General features: G+C 43.5%; 1 protein-coding gene and 1 long non-coding RNA gene across 4 annotated transcripts in view; one reads left to right on the top strand and one right to left on the bottom strand.

Annotated features, from left to right (window-relative positions):
* LOC125458606 (type-1 angiotensin II receptor-like) overlaps positions 1-9091 on the top strand; it is a 32188-nt gene extending 23097 nt beyond the window's left edge. For 2 of the 3 annotated variants that reach the window (XR_007248862.1, XR_007248864.1), the window contains one exon: positions 8807-9091. The gene's annotated coding sequence lies outside the window, so the exon portion shown is untranslated. Of the gene's footprint in view, positions 1-6171; positions 8271-8806 lie in introns of those variants that run through there. The other variant, XR_007248863.2, reaches the window with a different exon arrangement.
* The window catches only part of LOC132210574 (uncharacterized), a 66909-nt gene continuing 44829 nt past the window's right edge, over positions 5556-27635 (bottom strand). Inside the window, exon 2 of the long non-coding RNA XR_009446715.1 lies at positions 5556-7156. This is a non-coding gene — a long non-coding RNA (uncharacterized LOC132210574). The remainder of the gene's footprint in view (positions 7157-27635) is intronic.

Consider the following 27635-nt stretch of genomic DNA (forward strand, 5'->3'; position numbering starts at 1 on the left):
CAGATGCTGAAATTTCAATCTTTCAATACATTGCCAATAGAAGGGTATACCCCTCTGCTGTCATCATCTTCATGGATGTGGTTATGCTTACTGCTTGTTCAATAACAATGCACTTTATCGGCCAACTGAATGCACTATGCTTCTCCAGCCCTGAGATCAGATTGGAGAGCACTTAATGCTGTCTCCATGAAAAGAACAAACATGGTTGTCATCGATACAAAAGTAGGTCATGTAACACTGTCAGACAACATTACTAATTGTGTACTGATCTGTACAAAAATTGAGATAAAACAGCTTTTATCCAGTTCGATTAAGAAATACCTTGCAAATATTCTTCATAATCACTGTGACCTTTTGAGAATGCCTGCACTTTGTCATGAAGCTGTTGATTCATCCTTAAATAAACTGGTTGAGTTTCTACAAAGAGACTTTGTTCAAGCTTTCATTGGAAGGACTTGTCATGTAACAAGCTGCAGTGTTATGGTGGGATTTTTTTTCGTTTGTTTAAGAATAAATCTTGTCTGTTGCTTCTGAAGCATGTTGCAACAATTCAAGTAGATCACTCATTTTAAGTGACCCGTTTGCCCTCAAAAGGCTTGTAAAATTTATTGCACACTTTAAGAAATAATTCTGTAGCCTGCCTGAATGAAGTGGTGAGTTCAACATGTAGTTCACCAGTGTCTTAACAAGAGTGTAATTCCAGAAAGGCCAATTAGTCACAGTCAAGTGATCAGTCAGCAACTGTGAGAAAACATTTTTGACCACAAAGTCCATCAGGAAGTGGTCAGCATGTAGAGTTCTTGAGACCCTGTAGGGAAAGGAGAGGGTAGTTCCCGTCGAGTTGTTCCCTGAGCACACTGGCAAAGTTACTTGGCAGAATGCCTCATCGCCAGAACTTTCCAACAAGCATCAAGGCATCGCTTTGGCTGGTGGTGAGAGATCCACCTGTGAGATCCTCTCTGTATGCCTGGATTTGCTGCACCAACACACAATGGCATCAATGCAACTGCGGGAGGGGTTTGGGGTTGGAGATTGTCACACATCTCCTGCTGTAGTGTGCCTTTGCAGACTACAAAGTTTGGAGAGAGGTGTTTTTGACAAGGTTCACCCTGAGTTCCCTGGGTTGCGCACTGACATAAGCATCGACTGCGCCTGTAAGACTATTGGTTCAGTGAACGACACTCTTTGGTCTGCCCAAAGATTCATTAGTCTTCCAGTGCAAAGAGTTGACCTCGACCGAGTGTTGCAGACTGGCACATTCCAAGTCCAGGACTGTGTGGTGAGGAATGCACTAAAGCTTGGGGCAGTTGCCATTAGGGCGCAATGGAGAAAGACCATCATCTAAGGTCCTTCAGCTAAAGTGCAATGAGAGCCCATTCAATTATCAAACCCGCCCAGTGCCTCAAATTTATGTAAGTAGTATCTTTCATAAGTAAGGATTACTTATCTTTCATAATAGAACATAGAACATAGAACATAGAACAGTACAGCACAGAACAGGCCCTTCAGCCCACAATGTTGTGCCGACCATTGATCCTCATGTATGCACCCTCAAATTTCTGTGACCATATGCATGTCCAGCAGTCTCTTAAATGACCCCAATGACCTTGCTTCCACAACTGCTGCTGGCAACGCATTCCATTCTCTCACAACTCTCTGCGTAAAGAACCTGCCTCTGACATCCCCTCTATACTTTCCACCAACCAGCTTAAAACTATGACCCCTCGTGCTAGCCATTTCTGCCCTGGGAAATAGTCTCTGGCTATCAACTCTATCCATGCCTCTCATTATCTTGTATACCTCAATTAGGTCACCTCTCCTCCTCCTTTTCTCCAATGAAAAGAGACCGAGCTCAGTCAACCTCTCTTCATAAGATAAGCCCTCCAGTCCAGGCAGCATCCTGGTAAACCTCCTCTGAACCCTCTCCAAAGCATCCACATCTTTCCTATAATAGGGCGCCCAGAACTGGACGCAGTATTCCAAGTGCGGTCTAACCAAAGTTTTATAGAGCTGCAACAAGATCTCACGACTCTTAAACTCAATCCCCCTGTTAATGAAAGCCAAAACACCATATGCTTTCTTAACAACCCTGTCCACTTGGGTGGCCATTTTAAGGGATCTATGTATCTGCACACCAAGATCCCTCTGTTCCTCCACGCTGCCAAGAATCCTATCCTTAATCCTGTACTCAGCTTTCAAATTCGACCTTCCAAAATGCATCACCTCGCATTTATCCAGGTTGAACTCCATCTGCCACCTCTCAGCCCATCTCTGCATCCTGTCAATGTCCCGCTGCAGCCTACAACAGCCCTCTACACTGTCAACGACACCTCCGACCTTTGTGTCGTCTGCAAACTTGCTGACCCATCCTTCAATTCCCTCGTCCAAGTCATTAATAAAAATTACAAACAGTAGAGGCCCAAGGACAGAGCCCTGTGGAACCCCACTCACCACTGACTTCCAGGCAGAATATTTTCCTTCTACTACCACTCGCTGTCTTCTGTTGGCCAGCCAATTCTGTATCCAAGCAGCTAAGTTCCCCTGTATCCCATTCCTCCTGACCTTCTGAATGAGCCTTCCATGGGGAACCTTATCAAATGCCTTACTGAAGTCCATATACACCACATCCACAGCTCGACCCTCATCAACCTTTCTAGTCACATCCTCAAAAAACTCGATAAGGTTTGTAAGGCATGACCTACCCCTCACAAAGCCGTGTTGACTGTATTTGATCAAGCCATGCTCTTCCAGATGGTCATAAATCTTATCCCTCAGAATCCTTTCTAACACCTTGCAGACGACAGACGTGAGACTTACCGGTCTATAATTGCCGGGGATTTCCCTATTTCCTTTCTTGAAGAGAGGAATTACATTTGCCTCTCTCCAGTCCTCAGGTACGACTCCAGTGGAGAGCGAGGATGCAAAGATCTTCGCAAGTGGCAAAGCAATTGCATTTCTCGCTTCCCAAAGCAGCCGAGGACAAATCTGATCCGGGCCTGGCGACTTGTCAATCTTAATGTTTGACAAAATTTTCAGCACATCAGCTTCCTCTATCTCTATCCATTCCAGCATGCACACCTGCTCTTCAAAGGTTTCATTCACTACAAAGTTCGTTTCTTTCGTAAAGACAGAAGCAAAAAACTCATTTAGGGCTTCCCCTACCTCCTCAGGCTCCACACACAAGTTCCCTATGCTATCCCTGATCGGCCCTACTCTTTCTTTAACCATTCTCTTATTCCTCACGTAAGTGTAAAATGCCTTTGTGTTTTCCCGGATTCCTTCTGCCAAGCCTTTCTCGAGCCCCCTCCTGGCTCTCCTCAGACCATTTTTGAGCTCCTTCCTTGCCTGCATGTAATCCTCTCTAGCTGAACTTGACCCTAGCTTCCTCCACCTTATGTAAGCTACCTTCTTCCTTTTCACTAGAAGCTCCACCGCTCTCGTCATCCAAGGTTCCTTAATCTTACCCCTTCTTGCCTGTCTCAGAGGGACATATTTACTCATCACTCCCAACAACTGTTCCTTAAACCATCTCCACATGTCTATAGTTCCCTTACCATGGAACAACTGCTCCCAGTCCATGCTTCCTAACTCATGTCTAATCGCATCATAGTTTCCTCTTCCCCAATTAAATATCCTCCCATTCTGCCTAATCCTCTCCTTCTCCATAGCTATGTAAAATGTGAGGCAGTTATGGTCACTATCACCAAAATGCTCCCCCACCACAAGATCTGATACCTGCCCCGGCTCGTTTCCGAGCACCAAGTCTAGAATGGCCTCTCCCCTCGTCGGCCTGTCAACGTACTGCGTTAGGAAACCCTCCTGAACACACCTTACAAAAACAGCTCCATTCATAAGTAAGGATTTGTTGGAGCTGTCAAGAAAGTCAAACTCTAATGTTTGTTTGTTTCTCTATATGCAAAGACTACACAGAACCCATAGCTTTAGTGAATACGTATAAAGTTTTTTTTAATGAATAAAATATATTGTTGAAATTTCTAAAAAATTAACAAACAAGAGCTGTTGGTGTGGCTCTTGAGGCTTGTTATAAGTTGTATTGATCTAAAGGACCAATCTTTTGGAAAGCTACCACATTTGGAGGAATGCCTAAAAGTCCATATACTCACAAATCTCTGATTTACCAGGGGAACATGCTTAAAGCAAAGTCAACAGAAACCAGCCAACTGAATGAAACCAAGAGGAATCTGAGTTCTGCAATGTGGGCCCAGTTTACTTTCTTTCAATGGGCAATGTAAAAGATCAACAAAAACCTACCAGTCCAATATTTCAGACAGGAATCCAATGCCTGCACTGAAAACAAAAGTTACACATTCACGTTGCCTCATCGTTTGAGGAGAAAACCAATTTTTAACCAAAGTGACACTTGGAAATGAATGTACTGGTCTCAGTGGTCTTCCACTTTGAACGATGCAAGATGATTCACAAGATTGCCTGGATTTTCCTTGATGATGTAGGTCTTTGCTTGAGGAAGCTTGTGTAAGAGAGTTTGCATAACATCAAGCTCCAAGGCTAGAGAATGGAATCAGAGGCAACTCAATGGTATTGATGATGAAGCAGAGAGAGAATAGTGTGGTGGGCAGAGGAGGAGAATGTATAGGAATCAGCCTTAGAGAACAAAAAAGTCAAAGGTTGGAGAATGCTTGTAATTTGTAGCCTTGTGTAGATTATTTTGACCATTTTGACACACTTTAATCACACCAGTGGAGACTTGGGGCTGAACTTTACCAGAAAGGTGAAATGTGAATTTTGATGTGGTATATGGAGAGTCTCTCTCTGTGAACCTGACCGAGTCTTCTCACGTTATCTTACCAAGACTGTGGCATTACACCAGGCCCCAATGGTATCCACGAGTCATATTGTCCCACTTGCCACAGTCAGAGCTACCGGCCAGCGCTGGACGTCCCTGAATTCCTGGTACTCATGCTATCTTCAAAGCCCAGCCATGAGCCCAACCAAGCATTGGCAATCCAAAGCCACTCTGCAGAATTCCTCTCGGAGATGTCAGACAAAAGGACACTGGCAGTATGCCCTTTCAGCATTGACCTGAAGCTCCTGGTGCAATGTAGTGAGTACAGTCACTGCCCATGTAGGTTGGTATGAAATCTTGGTGAATGGTATCCATGGTGGAGGGCCAAAGGTGCAAGCAGTAAGCTGTAGTCAACAAGCTAAGCACTCTGACTTCCACATTCGGAAAAGTTACAGTCCAGTTAGTGGTGGCATGCTGGCTCAGTGCTTAGTACTGTTACCTCACAGCACCAGGGACCCAGGTTCGATTCCACCCTCAGGCAAGCGTCAGTGCGGAGTTTGCACAATCTCCCTGTGTCTGTGTGGGTCTCCCCCGGGTGCTCCAGTTTTCTCCTACAGTCCAAAACTGTGCAGATTAGGTGGATTGGCCATGGGAAATGTAGGGTTACAGGGATAGGTAGGTCTGAGTGGAATGCTTTTTGTAAGGTTGATGTGCGTCTCAATGGGCTGAATGGCCTGCTTCCACACTGTAGGGAGTCTATGTTTACAGAAAAATTTTCAAATAAATCACCTGAATTGATTTAGTTTTATTGCCACGTACTCAAATGAGTACAGTGAACAGGTTACAAGTTGCCACATTATGATACAAAGTTACCTAGGTACAGATTCTTAAGAACAAACTTTGAGTAAAAGTCATAAGAAAAGTAAAGAAATAAAAAAGTATAATGTTTCAGCTCATTGAAATAAATTAGTAAAAAGAAAATAAAATGTTCAGGATAACTTGTAAACAGATCAGATAAATCTTGTTTAAAAGGTCAATACGAAACCTTATAAAAGCCTGACAAATCTTGACTTCCCCTGATGAAGGGGCTGAGCTCCTAAAGCTTGTGATTTCAAATTAAACTGTTGTACTATAATCTGTTGACATATGATTTCTGACTTGGTCCACCCCAGCCTAACACCCGCACCTCTATATCTTGTAAAAGGTATCATTTATGCATTCTGAAGTATAATTAATCAGACTTTTTAAATAGTTCAATATATTTGACATTTTTAAATGGTCTCTGACTTCCTCAAAATGTGTTTAAATGTTTCTGATCAAAATGATTACACTGTTTATAAGTATGTTTAAATTTTGTACAGTGAATTCTAAATCTGGCTCCACCCTTTATTCCAACATTTCTTAAGCTGTGCCCATGTCTGACCTTTGTTGGAACCATTGTGCTGATGGCAGGAGACTTCAGACTGAAATTCTCACCATGGGATTGGAGTGTGTAGATGCATAATTCAATGTTAGTGACAAATGCTGTCAATACATCATTTATTGTAAAATCTTGCAAGTGGTTTGACAGACCTGCTCAAGAGAGATTTTCAATGCTTGTGATCTCTGATCTGGCAAAAGCCATTTGTCTCCTTTACCAACCAAGAGTGTATTCAATAAAGTTTGTTCTATATGATATATGTGTAACTCTGAAAGCAACCTTACAATCTAGATTTCACATATGTGCTTCTGTATCCAACTAATATTAGGTTTCAAAATCACGTTTGCATTTCCATGCATAAAAACGTCTTTGTCTCACAATGTCAACTAGGAAGAATTGCCCTGATTAAGTTTTTGATCCAATTTGGAAATGTCACCTGAACTGAAAAGTCTATTGTATGAATCATATTGATTTATATTCTCTTGGTTGCACCATTTATCATTGGTCAGTGCTGACAGTAGGTCCATTGTTATTCATCATTTACATAAATGATTTGGAAGAGAATAAAGGAGGCATAGCTCATACGTTTGTGAATGACACCAACATTGGTGGGAGAAATTAACAGTGAAAAAAATTTTTAGTACAATGGAATTTCCATCACCCAGGTCAGTGGACTGAGGAATGGCAGATGAAGTTTAATGCAGATAAATGTGAGGTGTTGCATTTTGGCAAGACAAACCAGGGCATGTCTTGTAAAGTTAATGGTCAGACCCTGAGGAGTGTTGTTGAACAGTGAGAACTAGGATTGCAGGTACATAGTTTCTTGAAAGTAGTGTTGAACGTGAAGAAGGTGTTTGGCACACATGCCATCATTGGTCAGAGCATTGAGTACAGGAGTTGAGGCATCTTCTTACAGCTGTACAAGACGTTGGTAGGGCCACTTTTGGAGTGCTGCATACAATTCTGGTCACCTGCAAAAGAAATAATGTTATTAATTTGGAAAGGGTACAAAAAATATTTATAAGGATGTTTCTGAGACTGGAGGGTTTGCACTATAAGGAGAGGATGGATGGGCTTGGGGCTTTTACCCTTGGAGTGCAGGAAGCTAAGAGGTGAACTCGTAGAGGTTTATCAAATCATGGGGGGGCATAGGCAAGGTCTTTCTCCCCAGGTAGAGGAGTCTAAAACTAGAGGGCAAAGGTTTAATGTGAGAGAGGAAAGATTTAAAAGGGACTAGGGCACCAACTTTTCACACAGAGGGTGGTGCTCCTATGGAGCAAGCTGCCAGAGGAAATGGTACAGGCGAGTACAATTGCAACATTCAAAAGACATTTGGACAAGTACATGCAGAGGAAAGTGTCAAAGAGATCTCAGACTTTTGAATGGACCTCTTTAATATTAATGTTGATCTCTTTCTGCGCCTTCTCAGCAACTGTGACACTGTGCCCTGTGCTCTGTTCTGTCACCCTGATGCACTTGTACAGTAGGAACTGCCTGTAAACCACGTAAGACAACACTTTTCACTGTATCTCAGTATATGTGACAATAGTAAATCAAATCAAATATGGGTCAAATGCAGGCAAAGGGGACTAGTTCAATTCACCAAACCTAGTCAGCATGGGCAAATTAGATCAAAGAACCTGTTTCCATGCTGTGTACACTGGAGTTTAGAAGGATGAGAGGGGATCTGATTGAGACGTATAAGATAATTAAAGGATTCGACACTATGGAGGCAGGAAGCATGTTTCCGCTGATGGAGGAGTCCAGAACCAGAGGACACAGTTTAAAAATAAGGCTTAGGCCATTTAGAATAGAGTTGAGGAGAAACTTCTTCACCCAGAGAGTGGTAGATATATGGAATGCTCTGCCCCAGAAGGCAGTGGAGGCCAAGTCTCTGGATACTTTCAAGAAAGAGATAGATAGAGCTCTTAAAGATAGTGGAATCAAGGTTTATGGGGATAAGGCAGGAACAGGATACTGATTGTGGATGATCAGCCATGATCATAATGAATGGTGGTGCTGGCTCGAAGGGCTGAATGGACTACTCCTGCACCTATTGTCTATTGTCTATAAACAGCCATTGAAACAAGCACTTAAATATCATTGTTTCAGAGTGCACAAGTCAGGATAAGCAGCTAATGTCTCTCTTGCATATATATAATCAATAAATAATGTTTAAAAGAAAAGAAATCATTGGTGTTCTTCAATGTTTCAGAAATTCACAAGTGGCTCAATGCATTTTACCAATGCTAGTAATAAAATGTGTATGTGTGTGCATGTCCTTGTACGTAACATTGAATTCTTCTCTGTGCCACACTTAATACGTCATAATTTCTCCACCACACTTTTTTGTTCACTGTACACTTGTTAAAAATAGTTATATGAAGTTCCACTTATATTGCTGCATTGGATTCTTTATATTGATGCTATAATTAAATTCACCCTATAAAACTATAACTCATAAGCCGAGATTTTATTCTACTTTATCATTAACTTCAGAAGATGGAGAACTTAGAATTTCACACTAATTTGCAAAATGGATTAGTAAACAAGGAAACTTGTTAACATTGTGTTGGGAAATAAAGCCTAACAAACCATTGATTTTTTAAAAATATTTTCAGTGCCTGTCCGTGTAACACTTTAAATGATCTACTGTGGAGCTTTGGCGACTGAAGGCACAGCTACCAATGGAGGACCCAAGGATATTCAAGGCCAATTCAAGAGGAATGCAACATTGATGAAGGGATTATAGATTGGAAGATGTTACTAAGAAAAGGATGGGCACGATCACAATGAATATGCATTCAACTGGGAACTTTAAAATCAACATCCATCTGCAAGATTTTCGATAACCGCAAGTGCAACTTTGGATAAAGAAAGAAAAATATTTCATAATGATCAATAAAATGAAGGAAGTCAAATGTTGCAAAATTTGGGTGATAAGCTGACATATTGCTCACACCAAAGCTTCTGCTAATAATATCCTTTTAATTTCATTTGACTCCTCTAAAAAGCTGGTGGTAAGTTTTAGGCTGAGGAACTAAGGCTAATGTCATCGGGACATATTTTATGCTGAATTAACAGTTGGGATGAATTCAGATTTTGGATGTCCTTAGAGCAAACACCATGGGTAGCTGTCACAGGAAGGGAGATAGATGTTCGAGATAATATTAGATTGATTCAGGCTGTGGGACCGGGAATGGTTGCCTCATGATGCCACCGTGAAAAGGGAAAGGACGTGTTTTTGGCCTTACACTGTGCTGCCAGAAGCAGAGGATGACACATTACATGCAGGGCCAGCAGTTGTGTGAGAAATTGGCTGGAAATGATAAGGGCTGTGATGACCTTGGAGGGTGGTCTCCAGTTGAGCACATGGGAAGATGTTTCAGTTTTACTGGTTTGAGAGGTGACTGAGAATAAGGACTGAAAGAAAATCTGGGAGTAAATGTCATCAGAAGAGTCATGAATCTTGGTCAGAGGAATCAGGACAATTAGAGAAAAAAGGCAAGATATGTAGGATTATTGAGGTCAGTGATGGTCTGCAAAGCAAAGCTGTGATATCTGAGAGCAGGATTATGGAGAAAGAGATGTCAGAGCATTAATGTTACTTCACTGTATGGTAGAGGTTTGTTTGTGAAACAACAACAGTTGCAACACCCTTGTCAGCAGGTTTAGTAACAGTGAGTATTGGCCATTGGAGGAAGTAGTGTTGCAAATTCAGATGTACTCTTTCTGTTCGCATAAATTTATCAGTGGGCTGATCAGTTAAAAAAGTGTTTAACAAGATGAAGTGTCTTAAAGGAGTGAAGAAGTATGGAGAGATGAGCAAACAGAAGATTATTGATTGAGGTATGATCACCACATCGACCATGCTATTTACGCTGGGACATGTGGGACCCAGGCTCCGCTGGGAGAGGAGTCAAGCTGGAACCAATGAGAACATTCAATTTCACATTGCACCCAAGCAATGACAGGGTCTGTGCTCCTGTGGTCATCCATGTGACACAAACTGCACAACTTGGATTTTTCTTCTTTGCATGAGAGAGGGGGGAGAGGAAGTTTATGCAGTAAGGACAGGGGAAAGTGTTGGATATGTTTGCATGTATGTGTCATTGTTTTCTTTTGTTGCTGTGGTCTGTGAACTGTTAGGCTCTCTCGGTATGACAGGGCACTGTTAGTTCTTTTCAGGGCATGAGGAGAGAGTTCCTCAGGGGAGGTATATGGAATGGTACGCAGGTTGTGGCATGTTTGGTTCAAATACTTATTGGGCCAAGGAGTAATATCATTATCATTCAAGGATAAAGCTGATATTTTCATCCTCTGTGCAGCAAGGAATTGACTGAGAGGCCCATAATAACTGGGAAGGGCTTTTCGAATGCATTTAATTCATTTAGGCCCATCTCTATAAGTGGCATCTTGACCCAACCGATGCACGATGCCATTGTTTCAGTGCACACAGCCACAACATCATTCAACATCTCATTCCTCACAAGGGTGTGTAATACAACCCTGTCCCTGCTACAATTGTCCTGTGCCCTCACCTGGCACAGCCACACTTGTCAGTTTTTGCATAATATCAGTTATGGTAAGGTCTTCAGACATTATTTCTTTGTCAGTTGATGAACATTAATGTTGTATGCATCCAGGCCTATAAAGAGCATCAGCCAGCTCTGTCAATTTATCCGCTGCTTAGAACCCTATCTTCATATTGCTGATGTCGTACAAACATACAAATGGACAAAGTAGGAGCTGAAGTACGCCATTTAGCCTTTCAGTGCTGCTTCATTATTGATTAAGAACTTTGGTGACCTGTTTGTGTTACAAATTCCGTATTCTCATCTATCTGAATATCCTTTCATTTCCTCACTCCTTAAACAAGGGCATATCTATCTTTGACAGAAAAGTATTCAATGGCTCCATCTCCACTGACTTTAGGGAAGAATGTTCCAATGTTACATGAAACACACTGAGAAAAATAAAACACTCCTTCTGGGCAAAAGAGAGGGACCACTAATTTTAAGATATTGTTGCCTTGTTTTAGTCTCACCCACAAGACTAAACATTGCTTCCATCTTGTCAGGACCATTCAGGATCTTATAGACTTAAATCAAATTATGCCACAATCTTTTTAATTCTCGTACAAACAAGTACAGCCTTTCCAATTGTTCCTCATAAGATAGCCCATTCATTCCAAGTATCAATCTAGTAAACCTCCTCTGAACTGCCTCCAAAGATTCTACATCCTGCACAGAGCATTCAAGGTGTGGACTCACCCGTGCACTGTTTAACCGCAGCTTAAGATTCTAAATTTTATGTGCAATTCCATTTGTAATGAAAAATAGTATTCCATGAGCCTTCTTCATCATTTGCTGCACTTGCATATTAATGTTTTGTATTTCATGCATCAGAATGACCAGATCCCTCTGAGCCTCGGAATTCTGTAGCCATTCCCTGTTTAAATCATGCTTTCATTCTTTTTGACAAAGTAAGCAATTTCATATTTCCCACTGTATTATATTTTCCTACTTTATCATGTAGTTATTTGTAAATTAAGCAACCATACCTTGCTACCTATATATTGAACATAGAATAGTACAGCTCAGGAACGGACCATTAAGTCTACCATGTCTGCGTTGACCATGATGCCATTCTAAACTAATCCTTTCTGCCTGCACATGACCCCCTTCCCTCTATTCCCTGCCTGTTCATGTGTCTACATAGATGTCTCTTAAATGTTGCTATTGTATATGTTTCAACTAAGACCTTCCCTGGCTGCAAGTTCCTAGCATCTATCACCCTCTGTGTAAAAAACATACTTCGTTGTATCTCCTTTTAAATTCTCCCCCTCTCACCTTAAACCTATGCTCGCTGGCATTTGACATTCTACCTTGGGAAAAAGACTCCAATTGTCCACACTATCCATGCCTCTCAAATTTATACACTTCTATCAGGTCACTCTCTTAGTCTCCGGTATTCTAGAATGGAAAGAAAAGGCATTGCAGGAGATTCTCTATTTCTAGATAGGGAAGGTCATAGCAGACAGAGCACAGTTGCAGAGTGGTGTTTTTCTGACTGGAAGTCTGTGATCAGTGGTATTCTCCAAGTCTGTGATCCCTGACATTTGCAAGAAATATAAATGATTTGAAATGAAAATGTAGATGGTCTGATCGTTAATTTTGAAGATGACATAAAAATTGCTGAAGTTGTGTGAAGTGAGGAAAGTTGTCAAAGGATAAAGCAGGATGAGGATAAGTTGGGAACTTACGTGCAGAAATGGCAGATTGAGTTTTATTCGGACAAGTGTGAGGTTAAATTTTGGGAGAACAAATGCAAGAGGAAAATATACAGTAAATTGCAGGACCCTTAGGAGCATTGATATGTCGAGTGAGCTTGGGGTGCAACACATAGCTCCCTCAAGAAGGTAACATGAGTCGATAAGGAGGCGTATGGTATGCTTGCCTTCATTCGTTAGAGTGTTGAGTATATACATTGGGGTCAAGTCATGTTGCAGCTACAAAAAACGTCAGTTAGACTGCATTTCAATGACAGTGTGCAGTTCTGATCCACATGCTATTGGAAAGACGTAGAGATTTTGGACAGGGTGAGTAAAATGTTTACCAGGCTGTTCTCATTGAAGCCACTTATAGGAATGGTGAAAAGTTGAGAACCCAGGCCAAGCATTGCAGAACCCTAATCACCACATCCTGCTAAGTGTCAGTTTTGCAGGGTTTCTGTCAGCGAGTTTTCTTGTTGCGCCTCACCAAACATACCACATTATGTATCTACCCTCCCTCTTTGTCACTCCTATCTGATTCTAGCCTCATTCTGCCACTCTGATACCAAGATACCTCTGAATAGACCAACATTCCAGGCCCCCGAGATAGCTTGAAAAAGTTGCCTTGGGCCTAGACTAGACCAAGTCATTGACTTGCATGGTTCCTGACTTTTGTCCCGGAATTGCAGTGAAGAGAAAATTAGTGCCGCAGAAAATTGAACCAACAGAGGAGGAAAAGACACCAGCCTGTCCAATGTTGCTGTTCAGTGCAGCCTCAGCTGTAAGAAGAATACTTGGCATTGTAGGAAGAAGGTCAACAACATTTTCCACTTCGCCAGTGTAAGTGCCACCATCTTCTCCCTGTTACCTCAAACTTATTCTCTCTCCGTGGCTGTACCCACATCCCAACGAGACTCCTGCCCTACCATTCCCACTGTTTCCTGTTACATCTTCCCTCACTTGCTTTCACCCATGCTAAACCACAGTGCCCTCTGTGCTGCCAACAAATTTGCTCAGGACATCTCCCACCTGTTCCAAAAGTACAAGCTGTGCTATGAGGGGGCATAATTTTAAGGTGATTGCAGGAAAGTATAGGGGAGATGTCAGAAGTAGGTTCTTCACACAGAGAGTGGTGGGCATGTGGACTGCGCTGCCAGCAGTGGTAGTGGAGTCAGATACTTTCGAGAATTTGAAGTGAATTTTGTATAGGCACATGGCGGATAGTAAAATGTAGGGTATGCAGGGTAGATTGATCTTAGTAGGATAATAGGTCGGCACAACATTGTGGGTTAGGTAGAGTACAACAACTGTACTGTGCTGTACTGTTCTATGTTCTAACCTGTTGTCTTGGTAAAAATGCTGCTTTGCCTACTAATAGCATAACCCTTTGATACACATTTCAATTCATGAACTGTCTGTAATCCGCAGGTGCTTGCAGTCACATTTTTCTGTATAAATCACCAAGCTTAGAAAAGCAGTCTATCTCGTAAAGGGACCATGCATATTTTCTTCCTTATTATTTTTACAAACACATTCTAGCTTCCTGCCTTCCAATTCATAAGTGTTCTGCACAATTTTGTAACAACTGATAAATGAATATTATTTAAAGTCTGTTTCGTCAGAATGGAGATGGAAAACTGAAGGAAGGGATGAGTCAATGAAGCAAATGTGACACAAGAGAAGGGTGAAAATTGAAAGCAAGGTTGCTAAGTTTCACCAATTCGGTGAAAGGCAGGAAGGGGCATGAGACGTAAGTCACATGGATGGAGTAGAATGAGAACAAGGGATACTCTACCTATCCCACAATGAAGAGGGCATTGCTCAGAGCCGTATGGTTATTGAAGGAAGTGGAGTGGAGTTGAAGAAGTTTTTTAATGTGAGGATTGCTTCAGCCAGGCAGAGGAGGGTAATGGTGGATGAGAGCCATTTGGACATCTATTTAAAAATGAAGCAGTGAGTCCCCAGCACCACTCTGAAGAAGTGCCTGATTGGACTCAAGACGTCAACACTGTTCATCTCGCCAGAGATGCTGCCAGTCCTGCTGAATTTCTCCAGTGCTTTCTCTTTGTATTTCAGCCCTCGGGCCTTCTTAATGGGGATGGAGGAATAGATGGTTTGTATAATGTCCATTGTATAAAGGAGTTGGTTAGGGCCAGGAAACTGGAAACGTTAAAGTGACAGGGGCTAATAGAATAGAAGTGTAAGTGGAAAGAGACCAGACAAGGAGCGATGCAAGGAGAGTTGAGATGGGGTAAGTCAATTCAGTGAGTTTAAAACATTCTTTTAATGGATTTTAGGAAAAAGGTTATGAGGAGATGCCCTTGAATTAAAAAGCTTGCTTTTGTGAGTGATCCATTAACAGGGGTATTATAACGAGACGAAAAATTGATCTGCCAATACTCTGAAGCCTTGAGTCTGCAGACATTTGATCGACAGTTCTGATTGATTTTGAAACACATATCTCGATTTCCTGGACAAACTTCAAAGGATCCGCATTGTTGTCAGGGACTTTGGCTCTTAATTTCTTTATCCAAAAAAAAGAACAGAAGTGAAGTCCTGTACACAGAGTGAAATGTGGCCTTCAATACAAATAATTTTGATTTTTTTTCTCTGCACATTATAGTTTGTGCCACTTTTCGGTAGTGTTCTGTTGCTTTTGTGAAATCTAAAATTGCCTGAATACATCTTGGAGCATTTTATGACTTTAATAAATGCAGTACCTTTCCTACATTGCAGGGCGAATAGAAGAGCTGAATAATATTTGGATGGAGAAAGACTGCAGAAAGCTGCAGCACCGAGGGATTAGTGGGTCTTTGTGCATAAATAAGGAAAGGTTAACACCCAGGTTCAGCAGGTAATACGGAAAGCAAATTGAATTTTGGCTTTTAATTCAAGGGAAATGGTATATAAAAATAGGTAGGTCTTACCAAAACTACACAAAGTACTGGCTAGACCATAGCTGGAATATTGTGAACAGTTTGGTCCCTTTGTTTAAGGAAAGTTGTATTTGTATTGGAGACAGTCCAAATGAACTTCACTAGGCTGATACTGGTTAAGGAAGGTTTATTTTGTAAGGAGAGGTTGACTAGGTTTGGCCTATACTCATTGCAGTTCAGAAGAATAAGAAGCAACTTTATTAAAACATACAAGATTATTAGGGGAATTGTCAGGATAGACGCTAAGGGGTTGTTTTCCTTGTGGAACAGTCTGGCACCAGAAGACATAATCCCAGAATAAGGGATCACCAATTTAAGACTGAGATGAGGAGGAGCTTCTTCTCTAAGGGTAATGAATCTGTGGAATTCTTCATTGCAGAGGGCCGTCGAGCTTGGTTCATTACGAACATTGAAAGCTGAGAAAGACAGGTTTGGAATCAGTAAGTGAATTAAAGTTAAGAGATAACAAGGTGCAGAGCTGGATGAACACAGCAGGCCAAGCAGCATCATAGGAGCAGGAAAGCTGACGTTTCGGGCTAGACCCTTCTTCAGAAAGGTCTCAGATTCTCCAGCATCTGCAGTTCCTACTATCATGAATTAAAGTTTATTGGTAAAGACTGGAAAGTAGAGTTGAGGATTTTTCGATCAACAATGATCTCATTGAATAACAGGGCAGACTGGATGGGCTGATAGTCTTAGTGCTGTCATGATTGAATGATCTAAAAGGTACAATATTAATGTAACCTCTTGTTACAGATGGAGACATAGACATACCCAGAGAGCTAAGAACAGTGGTGAAGGCTCCATTTTGGCACATTGGCTCCCAGCATAACCAAATGTTGTACCAATGTAAGTTTATGAGGAATGAAGGTTTGCTTACCAGAGACATATTTAGAGCTGAAAGGAATATTTCAATCAACAACTGTAACATTTAACTATTGTACTGACACCATGACTTTAGACACAGCTAATGTATTCTAAAAGTCTTCAGTTAATTTCTGTTTTTTCAAAGCGTTTGATTTGTGAAGGAAAGCTGGCTTGTAAACCCACACCTCCTCCCTTACCCCTATCCCAGGCCCCAAGATGACTTTCCATATTAAGCAGATGTTCACCTGAGCATCTGCCAATGTGGTATACTGTATCCATTGTACCCGGTGTGGCTTCCTCTACACTGGGGAAACCAAGTAGAGGCTTGGGGACCGCTTTGCAGAACACCTCCGGTCGGTTTGCAATAAACAACTGCACCTCCCTCTCGCGAACCATTTCCACTCCCCCTCCCATTCTTTAGATGACATGTCATGGGCCTCCTGCAGTGCCACAATGATGCCACCTGAAGGTTGCAGGAACAGCAACTCATATTCTGCCTGGGAACCCTGCAGCCCAATGGTATCAATGTGGACTTCACAAGTTTCAAAATCTCCCCTTCCTCCACCGCATCCCACAACCAGCCCAGTTTGTCCCCTCCCCCCACTGCATCACACAACCAGCCCAGCTCGTCCCATCCCCCCACTGCATCCCAAAACCAGCCCAGCCTGTCTCCGCCTCCCTAACCTATTCTTCCTCTCATCCATCCCTTCCTCCCACCTCAAGCCGGACCTCCATTTCCTACCTACTAACCTCATCCCACATCCTTGACCTGTCCGTCTTCCCTGGACTGACCTATCCCCTCCCTACCTCCCTACCTATACTCTCCTCTCCACCTATCTTCTTTTCTCTCCATCTTCGGTCCGCCTCCCCCTCTCTCCCTATTTATTCCAGAACCCTCTCCCCATCCCCCTCTCTGATGAAGGGCCTAGGCCCGAAACGTCAGCTTTTGTGCTCCTGAGATGCTGCTTAGCCTGCTGTGTTCATCCAGCTTCACGCTTGGTTATCTGTGATATATTGAAGTAGATTACCACCCATCTTTGGAGCTGTCCCTGCACAGTTACAATCAGTCCTCCAGGTGGCAGTATGGTGCTTTGTACTGATCAGGCACGACACGCACTGTCGCCATCATGGTCAAACATTAACAGTTTTCTCACTCATTGGGTGAAGATATTACGCGCTACTCCCTCAACTAAAAAAAGCCATACAGAAATAACATTACAGTTGCTGTTTTGCAAATTTGCATTTCCGTTCAATTCCTTCCACTGATTGGAGGATCGGTTCATTGAGGACAAGAGATTTTAATTTAATTGGCAAAAGAAGTATGTGTTCATTTCAATAGGTACCCACAGGGCTCTTACAGACTGAACTTTGCGGGGGCACAACTTTATCCAGTGCTTTAATTTCCGGTGTGCCACAGTTCAGGTTATATGTGCCAATCTCAGTGATTCACTGGCTTCTTTAATCACTGTCACTCCCGACACCAATCAGTCTCAGGCACTGACGAACATGCAGACTGAGCTCATGCTGTGCTCTTAGACCACATGCACAGCTTTTCTTATTGCTGACATAACTGGAGTGTGCCTGCACTGATTTGTACCACTGATACCTCCATTGCACTTCTCACCTCCTGCTTGCCTCTGGCCCTCTGCTTATTCTTTCTGATCCTTTATTCTTGCTCTAAGCACTTGCTGGCCCTCCCTTTTAAACAGGCTCCCCAGGAGTGTTTGATAAAGCCTGAAATTAATCATCTTTGAAAGTGTGTGCAAAAAACAAACAGGGATTAATGAAAATGTGCCAGCAAAGTAAAGTTCACCATGACAGGTGCTGATAGATTTCCAATTGTTTTAGTTCAGTTAAATAGCAACCTGTGTTCATTTCGTTACTGTCTTTTTGTGCTGAAACAGAATTTGTTAGATGCAGCAATTTTGCGGCTGCAGTTTCCACCAAAGACAGTGAAAATGCTTGTGGGGGAAGTGTGCCCTCTGCAAATATGGCATCACCAAACACTACCTCCTCATTAAAATTTTGGCATTTTACCCTGAGCAGATGTGCCTATTTTCATACAGACCAAAATTCAACAAGCCAGGGATTGAGAGGGTCCTGGATATTTGACTAACTCACTGGTGAAGAACCATACAGATAAAAAAAAAGGATTTCCAATGGCGAATGCATGACTTCTATACCTTATTCAGCTCCACTCTCTTAACAGCTAAAAAAAGTTCCCAATGAGTTTGGATAATTGGTGTGGTTTTGAATGCAAACTCTGTAACTATCATTTCCTAACATTGAATGTTTTTTCTATGTGCCTTCCTATGTATTTCTTCCTAAACTGTTCAATATTTAATGCTTGCAAACACAATGGAAAGTTTAAGGCATTGTTCTCTCTTTGAGGTCTTTGTACAAGACCTAATGAGACACTTTGATCATATACAAGTAGAGATCAACAATATCACCAGTGTTCTATAAACCAAAACCTGAACATCATTGAATTCCATCAAGGAAATCAATCAGCCATTGCCAGAAACAAAGACTGTAACATTCCTGCTATTCTTGATAAACGAGATGGGAGCACAGTTTGTGTGTGAGAGTATTTTGGACTGAATCCATCAAGGAGGATTACAAGTTTAAAGTACGTCACCCCTCCACTACTCAAGGGTTTGGAGGAAATCACCGCACATATCATTAAACAGACTAGTTCCTCCTATTCTTTAGCAGATGTTTTCACAACCATTTTGACTAGTCATGATGTGGAGGTGCTGATGTTGCACTGGAGTGGACAAGGTCAGAAGTCACACGACACCAGGTTATAGCCCAACAGGTTTACTTGAAATCCTGAGCTTTTTGAACGCTCCCTTTCAGTGGGTGAAGTGAAGAAAAGCATTCAGGCTCAGAATTTACAGGCAGACAGATCAAAAGATCATACAAATGGTCTGAGTGGAGCATCAACTAGTAAGTCTCTGCAGGTGATCAGAAGTGGCAGATGGTGTGAGTAAAGTGTCAACAGCTGAATGGTAAGTGAAGGGGACAAGCAATAATCCAATTCATTGAGGCAGAGAAATAATTACAAAAACATTAAAATAAGGTGGGTGCTGGAGACAAACTAAATGACTGGAATAACATGATGGGTATAAGAGTCACATGCTGAGGGTCCAACTGGGTAATAAGTAATCCAAAACTGTACAAACAAACTAAAAGGTGGAGCGATCATAACAATTTATCAAGGTGATGGTGTCAAAGCAGGACAGTAAGGAAGGCTTTACAGATACAGCACAGTATGGTGGGATCACATGTAGCACCACATGGTTCCAAGATCACAGCTGAGGCTCTCTTCATATGTACTTGGTTATCAGCTTCTGCTCGGCCATTCTGTGTTGTGTACCTCGAAGTCCGCCTTGGAGGGTGCTTACCCTGAGATGGGAAGCTGAATACCCTTGACCGCTGAAGCATTCCCTGACTGGGAGGGAACGTCCCTGTCTGGTGATTGTCGTGTGGTGTCCATTCAGCTATTGTCATAGCAACTGCATGATCTCGCCGATATCCCACGCCTCAGGGCGCCTTGCCTGTAAGAGGTAGACAACATTGGCCAAGTCACACAAATATCAGCCGTGTATGTGGTGAGCGGTGCCCCCACGTGTGATGACAGTATCCACGTAAAATAACTGAGAAACCTTGAAGAGGTTGCCGTGGCAGGGTTGTGTGGTGTTGTCCTGAAGGCTGGGTCGTTTGCTGCAAACAATGGCCCATTTAAGGTTTGGCAGTTGTTTGAAGGCGGGAAGTGGAGGCATGGGAATGGTCTTGGTGAGATGCTGGTCATCATCGATGACACGTCAAACACAGCAAACATGGCACAGTCTCTCTGCTCTGGGGGAGAGGGTTTCCAAGGAGATCGTGTGCATCGACAAAGGGAGCAAGTTCCTGCAAAGTTGCAAAAAAAAAGCGGAGAAGATCCCGAAAGTACTGCAGATCACCAAACTGCTCAAGTCGGCCTCCAGCACAGACTGTGCTGAGGGACTCTGCACCTCTCGCACACCCTTCAATCATCTCAGACACCAGCTCTGCGGCAGATGCCAGAACCCTGAAAATTGAGAAAGAGTCCCAACTCTCATCTTGCGCTCATGATACAGTGAACCAGCTATAAGACACTGCCAAGCAGATGAGGCAATGGGGCTACACCACCTACATGCATACCAAGGACTGTAAACTGCAGAAACTTAGCATCACCACCAGCGCTAATCCAGCTACCTGCCAGCACCACAGTTGAAACCGGTACCAACACGGGAAAATCCACCATCAACTTGTCTGACCAAACAAAATTGAAATTCTCGGCCGAGGGCTCAATTTTTGCCCCAGTCCCAAAATGGACCCCGTTGGTCTGACACAGGGGAATCCATCAGGCAAAAGAAGCTTCAGGAATTCTTCTGCAGCTACCAAGATGTCAGCAGCGAGCCCAATGAGACAACCAACAAACCAGGACGGTCGACAGAGAGATTCGTGGTGCAGTAACCAAAGAAGAAGGAGCCCAATTGGACCCTCTCGGAAGGCTGCTGCCCTAGGCTCGACATGTAAGCTCAAGCTGTTGGGAGATGCGTTAACAACAAATTCATCAGACGCGGTCACAAGGTAGTGCAGCCGTCACCCAAGCACAACACAATGCCATCCATGATTTTGTGAACAATTAGCAAAGATGGACCCAAAATCATACAGAATAGAATGGACTACTGCAAAGAAACATACCAGGAACACTCTAGATTACTACCTGCTGATCCAACCAAAGAACACACCCATCACCTCAACAGACTGATCAAGGCCTTTGATTCAGACCTTCAGAGTCTCTGACGCTCTCTCATGCCAGATACTTCTCACACAAGAAACTTCTACTGCCTTCCAATAATACACAAAACCAACACGTCTGGACATTCCATCGTATCGGGCAATAGGATCCTGTGGGAGAACCACAGATAACAAAGTGTGGAGCTGGATGAGCACAGCAGGCCAAGCAGCATCTTAGGAGCACAAAAGCTGACATTTCGGGCCTAGACCCTTCATAAGGGTCGAAACGTCAGCTTTTGTGCTCCTAAGATGCTGCTGGGCCTGCTGCGTTCATTCAGCTCCACACTTTGTTATCTCAGATTCTCCAGCATCTGCAGTTCCCATTATCTCTGTGGGAGAACCTCTCTGGCTTTGTAGAGGGCATTTTACAAGGAACCATGCGCCCCGCTCCCCCCCTCCCCAGCTTCGGTTGTGACACTACAGATTTCTTACAGAAACTCAGCACCCACAGCCCAGTCGATCCAGGAACATTCCTCGTCACAATGGTAGTTTCGGCACTCTACACCAGCATTGCCCACGATGACAGAATTGCTGCAACAGCCTCAGTGCTCACTACCAACAACTGCCAATTTCCAGACGCCAACCTACAACTCATCTGCTTCAACCTCGACCACAATGTCTTCACCTTCAACAACCAGTTATTCATCCAGACACACGGAATAGCCGTGGGAACAAAATTGCACCCTAATATGCCAGTATTTTCATGCACAAGTTTGAGCAAGACTTCTTTGTTACACAGGACCTCCAACCAACACTATAGACAAGATACATTTTCTTCCTCTGGACTTATGGTGAGGAAACATTGCAATGGCTATACAACAATATCAACAAGTTCCATACCACCATCGGACTTACCATGGACTATTCTTCAGAATCAGGCTCATTCTTGGACAGACAGCTTGGTACCTCACTGTACTGTAAGCCCATGGATAACCTCATGATGCTGCACTTCTCTAGTTTCCACCCTAAACATGTTAAAAGAAACTATTCTCTACAGACAAGTCCTGCTTATATACAGAATCTGCTCTGACAAGGAGGAATGCTACGGACACCCAAAGATGCTGAAAAATGCCCTCATAAGAACAGGATACGATGCTCAACCCATTGATTGCCAGTTCTGACACACCACAGTGAAAAACTGCAACCACCTCCTCAGAAAACACACACATGACATGACTGATAGAATACTCTTCATCGTCAGTACTTCCCCAGAGACAAAAGCTGGGGGTACAATAGCACCTCAGTGCATTCCCTATGACTGGAGTCACCTTGTCAACCAATCAGCACCTTTTGCTTATAGCATATAAATTGTGGTGCCCTTTGAAATGTGGTATTCTTGCATAGGTCCTGATCAGGAAAAGACAAAACTGCTTCAACAGTGTGCCTGTCTGGGGTTTAGAGTCATGGTGATCAAGTTTAAGGTGGTCATTTCCATCATGGCCAGATGGTGCATTGGCAAGGATTTTATCTGCACCAGCCAAGATACCATCATCTCTTGCTAGGTTAGAGTTAGGGGCACAACTTCGTGAGCATCTCACTGACGCATCTCCACAGCTGAAGGTGGAAGGAAAGCCCAAGTGCTCTAGACACTCAAAACTACTAGAGACCAGGCACCTGTTCAACTCCATGCTGAAGAGGTGTCCCTGATATATGGTCTGGCTAGCTTACAGCCGTGTGAGAGATGAGGACCCTCGCCTCATATCCCAAGGATGTAAGACACTTTAATTGCTAAGCATTTCCCGTTTCTCTCAAGCATTTCTGCCAGCTGGCAACTTTAGAGGACGTTACCTGTTGTCTCCCAACAACTATCCGCGTCTGGTCTGAGGGCCTTGGAAAGAAGCAGGCACCTATGAACCTTCCAACCTGTATGGGTCAGGGCAGTTCCCAGGATATTTGTGTACACTTTCAAACTTGGTGGTCACAGGTTAGTTGAACATGAAGGGAGTAGAATCCATTCCTGCCCACAAACACCACTGGTTGGTGAGCAGGTGCTTTCAAAGCAAGGCGAATACAAATCGATAACACCCCATACCTGGAGGAAACCATTGAGGGTCAAGTATCCTAATAGTCTGACTCCCATTTTGCATGCAGTCTCAGACATTTTGTGAAAGTAACGTATAATTGACCTTCCATCTGATGGGGAATGTTTCCAACTTTGAGACAGCACGAGTGATTTGCAGGCTCTGCCTGTGACCAACAGATACCACCATTCTTCACTTTCCCTTTACCTTCTGTGACCTGACATCCCTCAGCCTCTCCCATTTGGGTTGAACTGCTTCAGGTCACGATCAGTGTGCACCCATATTTCCCCGAGAGCCCATGATTCTGGAGATTCCATGACGTCTTTCCATCTATACATTTGTCATGTAGCAACGAGGCTAACTGTGACCTGCTGGAACTCCCCTTTCTAAATTTCCCAGTCAGCTCCTATTCACAATGTGGTCCCACTCCAATATCACAAACTGCCTGCTATAACTACTAGCATTTTTTCAGAGTTTATCCCCAGAGGTGAGTTGGCTGCTTCTCCCAGAATGCCATGGATAAGAATCACAGACTATAATTAAATGGATCATGGGAACAATGTGGCAAGTATTGACCTCCGCACCCACCCACCCTCCCCCTCCCCCCCGCCCCGCTCCCGACCCACTCCCAGACTGAATGGACAGGGGACAGCCCTGAATGAGCTAGACCTGTCCCTGAACAAATGTTTCCACAGTGTCCTAACTAACCTCCCTGCAATCCCTGTCCTGCTGGTCCTTGACCTTAAAGGCTGACAATGATCCTGTTAATACTCCTCAACAGAGTAACGCACAGGAAATCAAGCCCCACTATTCCTGGAATCGTCACAAAAGTCAGATTTTATAGCAGTATGTTGAATTCCCCAATTTACCTAGTTTTTAGATCTAAGTTGACAGAAAGCAGGGACCAGATTTCTGTACTAAGCAAATATTCTTACTTACTACAGGTAATTGGGCTTTGCCTATAGGTAAACAATTGTGAACTACTGGAAATGTAACTCTAGGAATTAAAACTCTGAACGCCTTGTAAACGCTCCCATAGATATATGCGCACAGACAAGGAAAGAAACAGGAGTGTTTTGGATGGGAAAGTTGTTGGTCTCTGTTTACAGGATCTGCTGAGAAAGTTCTCATTTCTAGTTACAATGCTCCTTCTCAGTTTTCCTTTTCTGAATGCTTTTGCTGATTTGCAAAAGTGCAGGGTAGTTGCTTTACTTATAAAGGGTCTCTGGCTCATTTACTAAAAGTCACAGCTCATAATCAATGACTAAAGAACAGTGAAACTGGTTTACTTCAGGCTTTTATTGCAGCGAACAAGGACAGCGAGCTTTGAGCTGGTAGAGATCTATCAGATTCTCTGTATCTTGTTCACAGCCCCATGCTTTTCAGAGAACAGAATTAATCATATAATTGTCGGCAGAAAGAAAGGCCTTGTCATCAATAACTGGTCATAGCCCATAAACCAACTAACTACTTGTATCAAGCAAAGCACCTTTTGTACACAATTTTTTTCTGAAGAAGGAGCTAGGCCCAAAACATCAGCATCCCTGCACCTCTGATGCTGCTTGGCCTGCTGTGTTCATCCAGCTCTACACCTTGTTATCTCACCATTTGTACACCATGTCTTAGTACCAGTGCATCTGCAGTAGCACTTCAACCATTGCTCAAACAAGTAGCTGTGTAAAGAATGCTTACAATGAGTGAATGTGCAATGATCCTCCAGCAATTATTGGCTTTAAAACGATTTGTTTCTTATTTCAGGGTGCAACTAAAAATAAAGGAAAATAAAAATACATGCTGCGTACAAAATCACCAGAATGTAAGGTCTTGGATCAGCAGATGCATGTCAGACCTGACTCCAAATTGACCATAGTCAACCTCCTGGAGTGCAGAAAGACCAGCCCCTTGGCTGACTATAACCATATCACCTGACCGACTGTTGTCACTCTCACGTGATTAACCATTCAACCATTTTGATACTCACGCAATACCATTTACTTCATTTTTGTTTAACCTGTTTTTCTAATCAACCCATTCACAGATGTTATTACACACCTCAGGAGCAGGTGGGACTTGAACTTAAGCGTCCGGGTCCAGACGTAGGGACACTGCCACTGTACCCCAAGAGGACATCAATCACCATTTCCTTCAAGTACAGCAATATGTTTGTCATGGGAATTCTGGCACATGTTGTGGTTCTAACATAGAGCAACATGTTTAGTGCCTCCCTAATGATTTACACTTTGGGGTTTTCCCCACTGCTGTAGAGTGCCTACCTCTTCATCTGTACTCAAAAACAGACCAGCCACAGAGTGTGCCCAGCTTCAGCTCATTGCGCTAGACCTAACAAGCTGAAAAGCAGGCTAAGGCCCAGAATATGCCAGTACCATGCCAGCGCTAAAACAGCTGTATAGATCCAGGAGACATCATACTGTCCTTCAGCAAAGTAAATTGTCTCAAGCATGCAAGTCCTAGCTGTGCCTTGGCTCTGAGTACATGCTGAAAACTCCGAAGTGGTGCCTGATTTGGGCTGAGGCCAAGCACGATGGAGTTGTGAAGCAGGTGCTTCGTGGATGCTGAGTTGTGGTGCGCAATGCAACCAGTAAGAATGTGTCTATTGGCCACAGAGACACCATTTGATGTGGAAGAGGTGGCTACAGAGAAAGGGACACTGGATGGCCAGCTCAGTATTCCACGGGTCGCAAAGTACACTGACAAGGCATGTTGTCAAGTACTTGCTCTGTTTTACCAATCAAGTTCTTGCAAAATCAAGTTTCTCAATTGCAGAAGGCGAAATTGGAAGTATGTTGTTAAAATTAGTTAGGCTAGTAATGAGATGCATACACATGGAAATAAGTTTCTACTTAAGGGATCTCTACTCATCAAAAGCCTGAGGACTTAATTGAAAGAGTTTATTGCAATGACAGAAATCTGAGTTTTGAACTCTTACCTGAATTTTTAATCTCACTCACTGCTGTTCTTGACACCTCTAAGAGTGAATTATCCTGCCCAGAATCTCTTCTCGGTGACATCCTTGTCACTGAGATACATGAAAACTGCTCTCTCAATGCCTATAAGTCATTACCAAAAGTTCAGGAAATACACGAGAAAAGCTTAGAAACTAAAGGAATAAACAGAATCAGAGTTTCGTGGAACTTGCTCGACTGCACTTTGCTTCTTCACATTGTTATGGGAGAAAGAGGAACATGATCAAATCCTTTCTCATGATTGGACCCGGGGCACAAAAATCTTTGTCTCAGGATATGCTCAGATTGAAGGACCAAAACGAGACAAGAGTGTTCAAGGACATCTCTGAAGGGTTTCCAATGTGTTTATGGGAATTTCCTTTGACAATGAAGAATCTGAACAGAGCAGTTGCTTTAAGAGTTTTGTATCGGAGTGAATGACTTATCCTGCCCAGTGGAGTCGGTTCCTTGTAACTGATGCCTGGCTTGGGAGAGGATCCTTCGATTCAGAACCAAAACCACTCCAACCTCCATCATTAAGCTTCAGCATGCAGATGATGCTTCTATATGCGCCACATCGGAAACTGAGCTCCAGATCACTATTATAACAAAATGTGAGGCTGGATGAACACAGCAGGCCAAGCAGCATCTCAGGAGCACAAAAGCTGACGTTTCGGGCCTAGACCCTTCATCAGAGAGGGGGATGGGGAGAGGGAACTGGAATAAATAGGGAGAGAGGGGGAGGCGGACCGAAGATGGAGAGTAAAGAAGATAGGTGGAGAGAGTATAGGTGGGGAGGTAGGGAGGGGATAGGTCAGTCCAGGGAAGACAGACAGGTCAAGGAGGTGGGGTGAGGTTAGTAGGTAGATGGGGGTGCGGCTTGGGGTGGGAGGAAGGGATGGGTGAGAGGAAGAGCCGGTTAGGGAGGCAGAGACAGGTTGGACTGGTTTTGGGATGCAGTGGGTGGGGGGGAAGAGCTGGGCTGGTTGTGTGGTGCAGTGGGGGGAGGGGACGAACTGGGCTGGTGTAGGGATGCAGTGGGGGAAGGGGAGATTTTGAAACTGGTGAAGTCCACATTGATACCATATGGCTGCAGGGTTCCCAGGCGGAATATGAGTTGCTGTTCCTGCAACCTTCGGGTGGCATCATTGTGGCAGTGCAGGAGGCCCATGATAGACATGTCATCTAGAGAATGGGAGGGGGAGTGGAAATGGTTTGCGACTGGGAGGTGCAGTTGTTTGTTGCGAACTGAGTGGAGTTGTTCTGCAAAGCGGTCCCCAAGCCTCCGCTTGGTTTCCCCAATGCAGAGGAAGCCGCACTGGGTACAGTGGATGCAGTATACCACATTGGCAGATGTGCAGGTGAACCTCTGCTTAATGTGGAATGTCATCTTGGGGCCTGGGATAGGGGTGAGGGAGGAGGTGTGGGGACAAGTGTAGCATTTCCTGCGGTTGCAGGGGAAGGTGCCGGGTGTGGTGGGGTTGGAGGGCAGTGTGGAGCGAACAAGGGAGTTACGGAGAGAGTGGTCTCTCCGGAAAGCAGACAGGGGTGGGGATGGA

This window comes from Stegostoma tigrinum, chromosome 15 (assembly GCF_030684315.1).
Source record: "Stegostoma tigrinum isolate sSteTig4 chromosome 15, sSteTig4.hap1, whole genome shotgun sequence".
NCBI lineage: Eukaryota > Metazoa > Chordata > Chondrichthyes > Orectolobiformes > Stegostomatidae > Stegostoma > Stegostoma tigrinum.